This window comes from Pongo pygmaeus, chromosome 13, assembly GCF_028885625.2.
Source record: "Pongo pygmaeus isolate AG05252 chromosome 13, NHGRI_mPonPyg2-v2.0_pri, whole genome shotgun sequence".
NCBI classification, from domain to species: Eukaryota; Metazoa; Chordata; class Mammalia; order Primates; family Hominidae; genus Pongo; species Pongo pygmaeus.
The window spans coordinates 81,635,831-81,649,640 of record NC_072386.2 but is presented as its reverse complement, the minus strand read 5'-3'; the positions used below and the strand labels follow the sequence as shown (position 1 = coordinate 81,649,640).

Below are 13,810 nucleotides of genomic sequence, written 5' to 3'. Positions count from 1 at the left end.
AAGTAAACCACTGTGCTTGATTTCATCTGAAAATCACAGCAATGCAATAGACCACATCTGCTATCCAAAGTCAAAGGAAAAGAGCAAAGGAATATTCCAAAAATACATATTGGTATTATGGCTAAAGCCATGTTCTAGCTGGTGGGTGAGGCAGATAAAACTAAGCAGCCATCTTCATTCCAGTGTACTTCCACTTCTATTCTCATTTTCACTCTGCCACTAAGCTGGCTGCTCGGTCTTAGAAAATTCGTTATCTACCCTTGAGCATTGCTTTTCTTCACCACACCCCACAAAAAAGACTGCTGGTCAGGATGACCCTGTGTGGCCTGCTGACCCCCTCTCTGTGCAGCTGAAGCCGGTGCCACCAGCCAGGTCCTCAGTGCTATTTCTGGTTCGATGGAGCCAGCCTTCTCTCAGCCTTGGGCCCCAGTCTCAATACAAGCCTCCATTTCACTGGAATGGACCACTTCTGAATGCTTGGCTTGCATTCTACCCGATGCCACATGCCCTTAATTCCTGGCGCCGGCTTCTCTCTCCTTGCTCTTACAGAACAACCATTCAGCCATCTCCAGTCTGGTGTGAATGACCAAGAAGAAGTTCAGTTGTCTCTGAAGCCTGGGCAAAAATGATGGTCTTGGGGGTCTCAGCTCCCTAGTCCATTGCTTCGCCATCCTTACAGGATGTGCGAGTGTCACCCAGACCTCACAGGACTGCTTCCAGCTCCATTTCATATGGAATGTCAGTAAGGTCCTGCTACCACCAGCCAATATGCTGGACTTGTTCTTGAGTGCCATTGAGCCCAAAAAGCCACCCTAAGTAGCCCATTGGAGAAGAAATACCAGCTGCTGACTCTGGCCTCAGCTCAGCCCCTGAACATGTATTTGGCAAATCATCATCTACTTGTTTCTCCAACTGGTCACATTCACAAGGACTTTCCTTGCCTTGAGTTTTTCCCTCCTAAATCCCTACTGATTGTCAACCCAGCTCTGATTAACTGACTTGGCACCTGAGGGTTCATCTGTTAAAACTGTCTCTAACACAAGAAATTCATGCCACCCCATCTACCTCTTTGCAGAAGAAAATTTTCCCTATTAAGCTTTTAAATTCCATCTTTTATCATCAATGGGACTGATTCTTACTGTCAACCAGGGTATTTTTGTGGTTTCTTCCAGCCTAAAACCCACGAATCTACACCCATAGCAAAAACATTTATGTTTCCAAGGCCTCCTAGCATTTGTGCCCTCATAGAGTGCCCTCCCCCACTGAATGGGGCTGACCCATGTGACCAATAAAATACTGTGAAGGTGACAGTGTGTGCTTCCCAAGGCTAGGTCATAAAATATATTACTGCCTTGATTGCTGCACACTCTGGGGGAAGCCATCCACAATGTCACATGGACACTCAAGAATCCCTATGGGAAAAATATGGAGCGGGCCATGTAGAAAGGAACTGAGCCCTCCTGCATATAGCCAGATACCACCTGCCAGTCCTAGGAGTTCACCATCCTGAAGTGGACCCTCCAGCCCCAGTCAAGCCTTCGGACAATTACAGTCCCAGCTGACATCTAATAACTTCACGGAAGACCCTGAACTGAAACTGAACTGAAACATCATAGATATGATTAAGTTAAGGATCCTTAAAACAGAGCAGGAACCCCTCTTAGGGGCCTGTGGGCCCCCACAGACATAATTTTTTTAATCTTAGGTGCATTCAAAAAAATTCCGGGCACTTAACTAGTCCTAAAAAAGTAAATAAAAACTTAATAAACCACAACAACAAAAAAAAATAGCCAAACAAACTAAAGTCACAAGATGTTTGGTTGCCTGTAAAAACGAAAGACAACATCTTAAAATATGTCCCTGAGTTGTTTTCCAGAAACCTAGACCCCACCAAGTGGAGCCACTGGCACACAGATCTCAGATAAGGAGAAGCTGAGGACTCAACTCTGATTGCTATTCTTTGTTCTAAACTTCTTCCTGAGGGGCCTGGAGAAGGTCATGCCTATGAACCAGAGCTCACCTTCTTTTCTGCCGATCACACGTTCTTAGACAAAGTTTTGCCTCCTTAATCAATCACAAATCAGAAAATCTTAGAATCCACCTATGACCTGTGGGCCTCTGTCTTTTTAAGTCAAACCAATGTATAGCCTCCCTGTGTTGATTTATGACCTTGCCTATAACTTATGCCTCCCTGCCTCCATAAACCCTTACCTTTAAGCCATCTGGGAGGTCGGGTCTCAAGCGTAAGCAACCCAATTTTCCTTACTTGGCACCCTACAAGTAAGGGTTACACTTAAATACCCTCCCACTAACACCCTCCTTTCTCCCACTACAAACCTCAATAAATATTTGGCCCTACTGCACCGGGTGAGTGGACCCCAGTTCAGTTCAGTAACATCCTGAGACAGAGAGATCATTCTGGATTATCGGGTGGCCCATACATACAACCACAGGGTCGTTATAAGAGATAAGCAAACGAAAATCTGATCACAGATGAGAAAAAGACAACGTGATAATGGAAGCAGAGATTAATGTGGCCACAGGCCAAAGCGTTCTCACAGCTAGAAGCCTTAGAAGCTTCCAGAGACAAGATGCAGACTCTCCCCCGGAGCCTCCAGAACAAATGAGCCCTGCAGATACCCTGATTGTGGTCTTGTAAGTCTCAGGGCAGACCTCTGACTTCCAGAATTGTAAAATAAATTTCTGTTGTTTTAAGTCACTAAATTTGTGGTCATTTGTTAGACTGGCAACAAGAAACTAATATATTACCAAAATGTTTTTTAATTTTTGTCAATCTTCCTAAATTTAACAATTTTTTTTTATTCAAGATCTCTCTCTGTTGACCAGGATAGAGTGCAGTGGTGCAATCATAGCTCACTGCAACCCCCAACTCCCAAGTTCAAGTGCTCCTCCTGCCTCAGCCTCCTGAGTAGCTGGGACTACAGGCATCCTGCCACCACGCCAGGCTAATTAAAAAAAATTTTTTTTTTGCAGAAATAGGATCTGGCTATGTTGCCCAGGCTGGCCTCAAACTCCCAGCCTCAAGTGACCCTCCCACCTTGGCCTACCAAAGTGCGTGGGATATGCATAGGTGTGAGCCACCATGCCCAGGCTGGTGTATCAATTTTATCAATTTTTTTTTTTCAAAAAATCTGATTGCGCTTTCATTGATTTTTTCAATTGATTTCCTATATTTAATTTTATTGATTTCTGCTTTTATCTTTGTTATTGCCTTCCTTCTGCTTGCTTTAACGCTTTTTTTTAGTTTCTTGAGGTAGAGAGTTGGATTATTGATTGAAGAACTTTTCTGTTTTCTAAGGTAAGCATTTGGTGCTATAAATTTTCCTCTTTGCACTGTTGCTATGTCCCATATATTTTGACATGCTGTGGCTTCACTTTCATTAAATTCTATGTATTTTTTTGTATTTCCTTTGAAGCTTCTCCTTTGTCTCATTAATTATTTGCAGCCATGTTGTTTAATTTCAAAGTTTGGAGATTTTCTTATTGTTTTTCTATTATCAATTATTAATTTAGTTCCATTTTAAATTGAATTTCATTGTGATCAGAGAACATGCTCTGTATGACTTTAATTCTTTTAAATTTGGTTAGATTTGTTTTACGACCTAAAACATGGTACATCTTGGTGAATGTTTCATGAACACTTGAAAAGAATGTTTGTTCTGCTGTGATTTTGTGGAAGGCTCTATGTAGGTCCATTAGATCCCGTTGGTTGACTATTTTGTTCAGCTTTTGTCCATCCTTGTTGATTTTCTGTCTAGTAGTTCCATCAATCACTAGTAGTATCAATTACTACATTATTCTGTCTAGTGGGCTGTTGAAGTCTCCAACTATAACTGTGGATATATACATGCTTTCTTGTGATTGCTTCTGTTACAAGGATGGGTTCATACACATGCTTTGTTTCACCACTCTGTTCTCACTCAACAATTCCTTGTAAAAATCTTTTCAAATCAACTGTAATAGGACTCTAGTTCACTTTTAGAAATGGCTACATAGTACTATTCCATAGTGTGAATGTACCAGAATTTACCCTACCACTCTATAGTGTGACATTTGCTTTGTTGGGTGGGCAAAATAATCCTCAGTGAAAATTCCACTGGCTTTCTCAATTACAAGCCTGAATTTTGATGACAGAGGCTGATAGTTGGAAACTCATAGTAGTTAAGTGGACCATAGCATATAGTAGGGGGTAGAAGGGCGCAGGGTAGACATGAGTCTGTATTGAGCCTTTTGAGAAAAGAATGTGTGACTTTGAAAACCATCAATAATTCTGCTTGTAGGTCATAATAAGCCATAAAGAAAGCTCTACCATCTTTTCTTTAAAAAAGAGTAGTGATATCTTAGACAAAGAATAAATTATCTCTTAGTCATGTAGGCACATGAACTAAAGACCCAATTATTCTTAGGATAGGACAAAACTCTATAGATAGAATATAGGCCAAATCTGGCCAACACAGTAACTCAACTTTATTCCTTACAATGAGCAGGGTGTCTTAAATTTAATTTACAAACCAGAATGTAAACAATAAGAGAATCTAGATATAGTGGGATCACAACTGTTGAGGAAGTGAGAAATGTTTGGCTTGGAGAAGAGAAGGCTAAGGAAAAACACCTCTTTAGCTACTTCAAGGACTGTCATCTGGTAAGGAAGGAGCTCCGTTCTGCCGGGCTTGAGAGGGCAAATGTCACCCAGATGGAGGGAGGTTGTATTAGTCAGTGTTCTCTAGAGGGACAGAACTAATGGAATAGATACATATATATAAAGGGGAGTTTATTAAGTATTAACTCGCATGATCACAAGGTCCCACAATAGGCCGCCTGCAAGCTGAGGAGCAAGGAGAGCCAGTCCAAGTGCCAAAACTGAAGAACTTGGAGTTGGATGTTCATGGGCAGGAAACATCCAGCATGGGAGAAAGATGTAGGCTTGGAGGCCAAGCCAGTCTAGCCTTTTCACGTTTTTCTGCCTGCTTTATATTCTAGCCATGCTGGCAGCTGATTAGATGGTGCCCACCCAGATTAAGGTCTGCCTTTCCCAGCCCACTGACTCAAATGTTCATCTCCTTGGGCAACACCCTTGCAGACACACCCAGGATCAATACTTTGCATCTTTCAATCCAATTAAGTTAACACTCAGTATTAACCATCACAGAGGTGGAGTGCAAGACTCAATGGCCAGCAACACACTGGTCACTTCATTTAATAGGGAAATCCCGGCCATGGGAGGACTTCACACAGACCCTGCTTCCCAAGGATTTTAATCCTGATTGAGTGCATTCCAACTCTAAGGGGCTACAGCCCATGTTACAGACAAATGACAGCTGATATGTAGTGTCAGGTGTCCCTGACTACAGGCATCCTTCAGTGGCACATCTTCCCCATCCCCTTGGCAAACACTGTGCACCCTCCCACCTCCAAAGAGCTTCTCACTCTGATTTTCCTGCTGTGAACACCCTCCACTCCTCCACCTACCCAGATCTGGATAGTCCTTCCAGACCCAGAATAAATCCCACCTCCTTGGCGAGGCATTTTCTGATAACCCCAGCCTACCACTGATCTCTTATCACATAATTAACACCTTTTTAGAACATAGATTTTTTTTTCCCGTTCAACTGAATTAAAAGTTCCTTTTAGGCAATCACCCTGCACCTCTTTAACAACCTACAATACCTTCCACAGAACAAGACGTGTAATTGAGCTTTCAAAAAATACTTGTTGATCCATTCATTTCCCCCTTTCTTTTTCATAAATCCATGTAATTTTAATTACAGGTGGGGGCAAGTGAAAGTGTTAAGGAGTTTAGCTTTCTGTTTGGAAATGTGCTGGTAAAATTTGGCTATACAATGTTTTAACTTAATAGTGATCTCTCATGGCTGTCATTAAAGTTGAGTCTCTCACAGAAACCTTTCTGTAATTAGCTGTCAAGAGAAAGGACAGGAGAACACAGAATTCAAGGGTCTGCTAACAATGCTTTCCAACTACCAAACAGCCTTTAAAGATTTTGGGTGGGCTGTGGCACCCATAGTTCATGGAAGGAACAATTACCAAGGAATTTACTAATAGAACAGAGTTCAAAATGTGCCTCCATGGAATTATGTTCTTAATCCCCAGCAGTACACAAATAGGCTCCAGGTCGCCTTCTGGACCAGTCGCTGTTGATCAGGCACATCCCCCAGTGCCCTGCAGCCGCTCCCATTCCTCTGTTGTCCGTCGCATATTAAGTATTCAACACAGGCTCCTGCTCTAGGGAAGCCTTGGGAGAGGCTGGCTAACAGAGTTTGGATCCGGTCCCCACCCAAATCTCATGTTGAAATATAATCCCCATGTTGGAGGTGGGGCCTCCTGGGACCCCATAGGATCATGGGAGCAGGTTTCTCATGAATGGTTTAGCACCACCCGCTTCATGCATCCCCACCGTGCTGTTCTCGCGATAGTAAGTGAATTCTCGTGAAATCTGGTCATTTAAAAGTGTAGGCGCCTTCCTTCTCTCTCTCTTACTCTCGCTTCTGCCATGTGCCTTCTCCGTGCTTCACATTCTGCTGTGAAGTCTCCCCAGAAGCTTAGCAGATGTCAACATCATGCTTTCTGTACAGCCTGCAGAGCCAGTTAAACCTCTTTTGTTTATAAATTACCCAGTCTTGAGTATTTCTTCACAGGAATGCAAGAATGGGCTAATACATCGCTGAACACCTGTCCCACAATCCATGGCCTTACATCATGTCCTTGTCAGCTCAGGCTGCCATAACAAATATACCACAGACTGGGTGGCTTAAACTACAAACATTTATTTTTCATTCTGGAGTCTGGACATCCTAGATCAAAGTATTGTCAGATTCAGTGTCTGGTGAGGGCTCACTCACTGGTTGCAGAAGACTGTCTTCTTGCTGCATTCTTACATGGTAGAAAGAGGTCAAGCAAGCTCTCTGGGACCTTTTTTATAAGGGCACTAATCCCATTCATGAGAGCTCCACCCTTATGACCTAATCACCTCCCAAAGGCCTCACCTCCTAACACCATCGAATTAGGGGTTAGGATTTCAACAGATGAATTCTGGGAGGACACAGACACTCAGTTCATAACACATCACATATCAAAATTCATGGTCTGATGCCACACACATGTAAGTCCACCTAGATTATGGTTTCCCTGAGAGTGGGGACCATTCATCCAATTCATCTTGGATTCTCAGGGGCTCCAGCATTGGTCATCTGATAAGAGTCTCACTTCGTATGGATTGACTTGAAGGCTACAGAGCTCTGGAGACCCTGAACAGAGGGCACCAGCTGCCTGAATGGGACAGGCAGGACAGAACTGTTTGCTTATGTGAGCTGAGTCTTGAAGGCCAAAGAGCATTATTTTAGGCCAAGATGAGAAGGAGAGAAGGGCCCAGAGGGGAAGAGTTTGAGCTAAGCCCAAAAGTGCAACTGGTTTGGGAGAAAACAAGTTTCTCCATATGGTTGGAGTATCGGGGGGTAGGGGCACAGGAGATGAGGCTCCAGAAGTAAGATGAAGCCAAACTGAAAGTTTTTACACTCATAATAAGGAATTTGGATTGAATTCTGTAAGCAAGGCAAGCAAGCAGGAGAGAGCTTTTAATTGGGCAGATAAGATGACAGGCATGTATTTTAGAAAGATAAATAATTCACCACATTTACAGAAAAAGGTGAAAAATGCATATTTATCTTACTAGATGCTGAAAAAAACCTGATATAATTCAGCAACCATTTCAGATTTCTAAAAAACTAGGATCATAGGAAAATTTTCTTAACTTGTAAAAATGTATATAATAGTAAATGTTGTTGGTATTTGAACACAGAAGAGCTCACTTTGTAGCCAGGAGCAAGAAAGTAGCCTTCACCAATAGAATTGATAACTGTACTCAAAACCCCAGCCAAGGCAATAAGAGAAGGAAAGGAATAAACTTAGTATACACACAGTGAAAAATATCTCTCCAAGTAGAAAGATGAATATAGAAGAATAATCACTATTTAACAATTAGAAACTACCTAACAATAGGGAACTGTTGGAAAAAATTTTAGTTCACCTATAATTTGATTGCCAAGTGAATGCCAAAAAAAGAGACAGAATTATAGGTACTAATATTGAAAGATCTCCAAAGCATATAAAGTTAGAAGAGCAAGTCACAGATCAATATATGTAGAATGTTTTGTGTTGTGTAAAAGAAAAGAAGAAAAGATGAAAGAAAGAAAAGAGAAAGACGTGTGTGTGTGTGTGTGTGTGTGTGTGTGTGTGTGTTTTCACACACCCTGGAAACATAAGTAGCAGATCATTGTTGGGGATTATCTCTGAGAAGAATAAAATTAGTAAGTGTCAGGAAGAGAGCTGAGAGGAAACTTTCACTTTTCACCTCAAACATTTATGTATTGTTTGAAACATTTCAGAAAGGCTGTATCATTTTTTTCTCTAATTTAATAAGAAAAGTCTTTCCCAAAGCAATTTTCTGGCAAGATCAGTAGTTTATTGCAATCATCAAGGCAAAAAAAAAAAAAAAAAAAAAAATGGTGAGGGCATGAATCAGAATAAAAGGAAGGGAAAAGAAGAAAAACTTGAAACCCTTTAGAGGTGTAAATGAGAGGTTGGTGACTGAACAGATGTAAGAGGCTCAGAAAAAGGAAGTGTTCAGGGATGACTTGGGGGGTCTCAGATTTGGGGAGAGGATGAACAGTGCAGTGACACATGAACAAGAAACAGATGCCAGAGGGAAAAATTGTGAATTTATTTTGAGACATGCTACACTTAAGAGGCCTCCAAAATGGTAGATTGGCAGGTTGCAACACCAATTAGCGACACAGACCTGGGTAGATGTTTCAGTAGCCTTGAGCCCGTGACGCTTGTCTCAGCTTCCATCATCACTCCTAATTGTCTTCTAATTGCCTCTACTTTCATTCTTACTTTTCCGATGGTTTCTCCACACAGAAGATAGAATAATCTTTTGGAAAATTGCCAGTGGCTTCCCACCACACTTGCCAAAGTCCAGTGAGCTGTAGGTCTGACCCCACACCCCGTCTGGTTCCACACACTCCAGCCACGCAGGCGCACTCTGCTTCTGTCGCCTCCTGGAGATGGGCCCACACACTCATACACTGACACCTACACACACATGTCCCACCCACCTGCCAGATAATCCCACCCATTATTTGGGCTCCATTTCAGTATCATCTCCTGGGAGAAGCCATCCTTGATTTCCACGTCACCACAACTAGTGTGGCCCCTGGTATTTTCTCTCCTCCGTCTCCCCAACTGGCACTGAAGGAGCAGGAAGCAAAAAATTCACCACTCTATCCCCAATCCTAGCACAGGCCTAGCACAGAATAGGGGTTCAATAGATATCCGTTGAATGAAACAATTGATCTAAAAATTGATGAAGGAATAGACTAGTGAATGGGTGGATGGGGAGGGCAAGACTGGAAAAAATCCAGAAACAAAAATGGGAAGACAAGAGGACTGCACAAGAACCAAAGGAGAAAACACTTCAAGGCCGAGACTGGGAGTCCTCCATGGAGAGGCTGTGAGCCAGCAGCATCGGGGTCTGCGGGGAGGGAGGTCAGGCTGCAAAAGAATCAAAAAGGGGTTTAGATTTCATACGAGGGGGCACTGATGAACCTTTTCCAGATCACTATCCATGGACCGGGAGAAGCCGATCACTGCATGTTGATGTGAATAAGAAGAGAGGAAGTGAATGGGAAGGAAAGGATGCACAAGGGAAGAGAGAGGGCTTCAAGTGGAGGCAGGATGCAGGGAAGGCTGATTTAGCAGGGAACAGACCTCAGGAGTGTGTCCCTTTCCCTGTAATTATAAGACAAGCGAAGGTAGTAAGTACTAAAAACGCAGCACCTCCTAATGATTGTATTACACTTTGCTGTTGTCTGCACCTTGAGGTTGAATCCACTGTACTGTGTGGTGTAGACTCTACCAGCTGAGCTACTGCACTCCTCTTCCCGTCTCCCAGTGGCAGCAGGGCAGTGGCTCTTCACAGCACAAAAGCTGGCAAAACTTCAAATCATGACTTTTTGTCCTGAGAGCCAGATGTTAAGTGTTGGCCAGCATACCCCTGCCCTGGGGGTCCAAGCAGGAGGGAGGGAGGGAGGGCAATGAGGTAAGACAGGGGTTGTGGTCAACACCCAGACATCAGAATTCTCCCCTCTGGCTGTTATTTGTGAGTCTTATTTTCTCCTCTCACCTGAGTTAATAAGCCATTCTGCAAATGAGGTTCTCATCTATTACAGGAGTTGCTACTGCCAGTGAAAAAAGTCACAGCTCAGTTCTCTAGATAGTGCAGCCATCACCTTCTTACAAATAACAATCATTTAAAAAGCAGTTTCTCTATCCCAGAGACCAGAGGAGACCCTGGAGAACTCAGCCCAAGGAAGGGGAGAGGTGGGCTGACCAAGCAAGGGGTACCATGATCCCATCAGTCATATGGACGTGGAAAGTCAGAGGATGAAAGGAGGCTTCTCAGCATGTGGGAAGCAGGAGGGACTCAGGGGCACCTGCCAGGCCCTAGGCCCTCCCAGCTCACCCACCTGACCGTGACCTTCTGTTCTCAGCCCAACTTCCCAAAAGAGGTACCACTCTGCCTAGTTCCATTTTCTGAGAGTACTTATTTGCTATTTGTTCTTTAATTTGGTCAAACCCAAATAGAAACATGCACCAGTATACTTTTTAGAACTTCCATGACAGCAAATCTTAAATTGAGAACATAACATCTATAAATTATTATTATGTTATTATTGTTTGCAAATTAGGGGGAAAAACCCCATGGCTTTTCCATTTTACTGGTGAAACACCTTGATACAGAAGCGTGTTTCCCCTCCTGGGTGCCTCTGCCTCTGGCTGTGACTCAAAAGCATCAATGTAAGGTGGCTACATGTCCTGCTGCTGGGCTTGCCCCCACCTCAAGGGACCATATCAGGTGTGATTCCAGGGGCAGGTGGCCACCCGGGCCCCCACACCCTGAGCCAGCTTGCGAACCACAGCCATGGGCCCTTGCCACTTAGCCCCATAAAGACCTACCTACAGCTCTCCTTGTGGGCAGAGTCAGAGTTTATCCATCTTATAGCTCAGACCCCTACTCTAGCATCCATCTATAGTAAACCCTAAACAAAGGTTTGAGGAATTTTTAAATGTTTCTCTATTTGGGTCGGGCACAGTGGCTCACGCCTGTAATCCCAGCACTTTGGGAGGCTGAGGCAGGTAGATCACCTGAGGTCGGGAGTTCGAGACCAGCCAGACCAACATGGAGAAAATCTGTCTCTACTAAAAATACAAAATTAGCTGAGTGTGGTGACACATGCCTGTAATCCCAGCTATTCAGGAGGCTGAGGCAGGAGAATTGCTTGAACCTGGGAGGCGGAGGTTGCTGTGAGCCGAGATTGCACCATTGTACTCCAGCCTGGGCAACAAAAGCAAAACTCCGTCTCAAAAAAAAAAAAAAAGTTTCTCTGTTTGATGCCCACAGGAATAATAATAAAATCTGAGACTCTTTCAGGCAAGTTTATTTGATCATTCCTTATACCATATTTCCATATTTTTAGGAAATAGAAATCCCTACAAGTGGTTCAGTTCAGCTAGTGGCCACTCTAGAAAATACTTCTAGAGTTTATGTATATTTCGGGGGTGAACTGTATATGTCCACTTGACTGAGCCATGAGATGCCCAGATATTTGGTTAAACATTATTCTGGTGTGTCTGTGAGAGATTTTTCCTTTTTGATAAAATTAACATTTGAATCAGTAGTAAACTGAATAAACAGATGGCCTTCCCCAATTTGTGTGGCCCTTGTCTAATCAGTTGAGGGCCTGAATAAAACAAAAAGCCTGACCCGTCCCCTGGATAAGAGAGAATTCCTCTTGTTGGGCTGTCTTCAAGCTGGGACACTATTTTTTCCCGCCTTCAGATCAAACCGAAACATTGGCTTTTCCTGGGTCTCAAGCAGGACAGCATCAGAACTGGAACTGACACCATAAGCTTTCCTGGGTCTGGCCCACCCTGCAGATCTTGGGACTTGCCTGCCTCCAAAATTATGCAAGCCAATTCCTTATAATAAATCTCTTTTATTATAAGAAACTCTTGGTTCTGTTTCTATGAAGAACCCTGACTAATACTATTAAAAACAACTTGGGAGAACTTCTACCCATTTCCAGAAGGCTCCTCTGATGCTGGAAGAGGCCCTGCCGGACACTGAGCAGAGGAGGTTGGGAGGTGTGACTCCCACCTCCCCACCTGAGGGCTAGGAGGCCTGCCCCTCCTCACAGCTCACAGTGCTTCTCAGGGACCACAGAGTCAAATCCAGGACGTCTGAGCACATACGGGACCCTGAACCACTTGGCCATATTTGGTATCACTGTTAAGCCCAAGGCTGCAACTTATTAGTCAAGAACATGGTGTGCTCTCCAAGCACTGAGGCGGAGGCACCACCCAGACCTGCACAATTCTAGAGCTCCACTGACACATTTGTAAGTTCATTCCTGAAGGACAGTCACCACGTGCCAACCTGAGGCCCTCATTCCCACTGCGTGAGGAGTGCCTTCAAGTCTAGAAGGAATTTGGACATCCAGGCCACTGCTTGACCCACACCAGGGCAAAGACAGGCCCACACAAGTCCACAGAGGAGCAACAGGCAAAACCTGGAAGTCTGGAAACCGCTCCTAAATAGTGCAAGGCGGGGGTGGGGTGCAGATGGCACTGAGCTGATGGCTGTTGAAGTTGGGTGGCAAGCCATGTGTCCCTGGGGCCTCATTTTACCATTCTCTCTATTTTGTTGTGTTTATATGTTTCCTATGATGATGTATGTTTTAAAATCCTCATAATAGATGTTTAAATTTCATAAAAGGGTGGTTTACAAGGCATGTTACAAGGTTGGCAGGCGACCTTGCAAGACAGGCAGGGCTGCAAGCAGAGGAGGTGGAGATCAGTGTGAGGTGGGTTAGGCTCCCTCACCCCTCCTGCCAGGTCAGGGATGGGCAGGACAAATGGGCTCAAGGCTCTCTTTCTCCTGCTGCCAGTTTTTAGGGGCCTTTCCTGCTAAGTGGGTTGTGGAGGCCTTTTCCTTGGGAAGATCCGAGGCATCCAAACCAAGACTCAAGAGGGAGAGGCAGCAAGGAGGGATGCGCTAAACCCTGGGTGGTGAGGGGGGTCCTGTTTGGGATTCGACATGGTACAGGACAGGGGCACATCCAGGAACTAAACCATGTGCCTGGCATGGGCCAACCTGTATTTTTGCCAGCCTGAAGCATAGCTCATGCAGTCAAAATCAGCAGGGAGGGCCCACCACGGCCAGAAGAGACACCTGCACTATTCACTTTAATCCTAGAAAGATGCATATGCAGGCCTGGCACAGTGGCTCATGCCTGTAATCCCAGGACTTTGGGAGGCTGAGGCAGACAGATCACTTGAGGCCAGGAGTTCAAGACCAGTCTGGGCAGCATAGAGAAGCCCCATCTCTACAAAAAGTAAAACAATTAGCCAAGCATGGTGGTGTGTGCCTGTGTTCCAGCTATTCGGGAGGCTAAGGTGGGAGGATTGCTTGAGCCTGGGAGGTCGAGGCTACAGTGAGCCATGATCATGCCACTGGATTCCAGTCTGGGCGACAGAGTGAGACTCCATCTCAGAAATAAACAAATGCATATGCTAGGGAATAATGGAATACAGTTGGCCCTCCAAATTCATGAAAATATTTTTTAAATACATGATAAAAATAACAATACAAAAATAAAAAATAACACAAATCGAACAATGCAGTATAACAAATATTTGTGTAGCATTTACATTA

The 13,810-nt window shown here is 44.1% G+C and overlaps 1 protein-coding gene across 4 annotated transcripts in view; it reads right to left on the bottom strand.

Annotated features, from left to right (window-relative positions):
- Positions 1 to 13,810, bottom strand: part of SHC3 (SHC adaptor protein 3) — a 171,633-nt gene that overhangs the window by 148,276 nt on the left and 9,547 nt on the right. The gene's annotated exons all lie outside the window — the stretch shown is intronic.